Source organism: Rhinopithecus roxellana, chromosome 2 (assembly GCF_007565055.1).
Source record: "Rhinopithecus roxellana isolate Shanxi Qingling chromosome 2, ASM756505v1, whole genome shotgun sequence".
In the NCBI taxonomy this organism is placed as follows: Eukaryota; Metazoa; Chordata; class Mammalia; order Primates; family Cercopithecidae; genus Rhinopithecus; species Rhinopithecus roxellana.
This window is the reverse complement of record NC_044550.1, coordinates 103,721,065-103,722,581: the sequence shown is the minus strand read 5'-3', so window position 1 is coordinate 103,722,581 and position 1,517 is coordinate 103,721,065. Positions and strand designations below refer to the sequence as shown.

Sequence of the window (1,517 nt, the reverse complement as noted above, 5' to 3'; positions counted from 1 at the left end):
AACAGCTGCCATTCTTTCAGACGTGTTTTCATTTATTAAAAAAACATTTTTCAGCCCCTACTATGTGCCAAGCATTGTTTAAAGTATTTCAGTAAAGAAAACACACAAGACCCTTTCCTTCTTAAAATTCAGCAAGGGAGACATTTAAACTATAAACATTATAAGTAAGTTCATTGTAGAGTATTTTAGAAGGCAATAGGTGCTTGCAACAGGAGAAAAAAAAGTAGGTCAAGGTAAAGGGAATCAAAGGTACAGAAGAGGGCCCTTTTCCCCCACTAGTGCCAGGCCTGCAGGTCTCTGTCAAGCCACGGATGTGGGTCTCTGTTCTGCAGGATGGGGTTTATTACACTTGTTAAGAATAAGACCTACTTTAAGAGATACCAAGTGAAATTTAGAAGATGACGAGAGGGTAAAACTGATTACTATGCTCAGAAATGCTTGATGATATAGTATAAAAATAAATACAACACACCCAAATACAGGATGATAGAGCTATCATTTGTCAGATTGCTTATGCCTGTACAGAGGGGAATATGATAGTCTGCTCAGCATATGCACACAAACTGCCAAAGTATGGTGTGAAGGTTGGCCTGACAAATTATGCTGCAGCATATTGTACTGGCCTGCTGCTGGCCCACAGGCTTCTCAATAGGTTTGGCATGGACAAGATCTATGAAAGCTAAGTGGAGGTGACTGGCGATGAACACAATGTGGAAAGCATTGATGATCAGTCAGGTGCCTTTACCTGCTATTTGGATGCAGGCCCTGCCAGAATACCACTGGCAATAAAGTTTTTGGCACCCTGAAGGGAGCTATGGATGGAGGTTTGTCTGTCCCTCACGGTACCAAACAATTCCTTGGTTATGATTCTGAAAGCAAGGAATTTAATGCAGAAGTACACCAGAAGTGCATCATGGGCCAGAGTGTTGCAGATGACATGCGCCACTTAATGGAAGAAGATGAAGATGCTTACAAAAAACAGTTCTCTCAATGCATAAAGAACAGTGTAACTGCAGACATGATGGAGGAGGTGTAAAAGAAAGCTCATGCTGCTATACAAGAGAATCCAGTCTCTGAAAAGAAGCACAAGAAAGAATTTAAAAAGAAGAGGTGGAACCACCCCAAAATGTCCCTTGCTCAGAAGAAAGATTGGGTAGCTCAAAAGAAGGCAAGCTCCCTCAGAGCTCAGGAGCGGGCTGCCGAGAGCTAAACCAAACAGTTTTCTATGAGGATTTTTCAGATAAAGACAATAAACTTATGAACAGAAAAAAAAAAAGACAGAATAGGTAGAGCTGGAGAAGTAGGTTGCAGAATTAAATTAGGTGCTCAGGATAAGTATCAGTGAGAGAGCGGAATTCAGCAAAGCCTTGAAGGAGGTAAGAGCCTCAGCAACTACTAACACTAGTAGGTTCTCAAATTAGTTAAATTAGATCCTGTATTAGTCTGTTCTCAAATCACTACAAGGAGCTACCTAGGACTGGGAAATTTATTAAGAAAAGAGGTTTGATTGAGTCACA

The 1,517-nt window shown here is 40.9% G+C and overlaps 1 pseudogene; it reads left to right on the top strand.

Moving 5' to 3' along the window:
- Positions 1–324: 324 nt before the first annotated feature.
- On the top strand, positions 325–1,210 carry LOC104662860 (annotated as a pseudogene).
- The last annotated feature ends 307 nt before the right edge of the window (positions 1,211–1,517 follow it).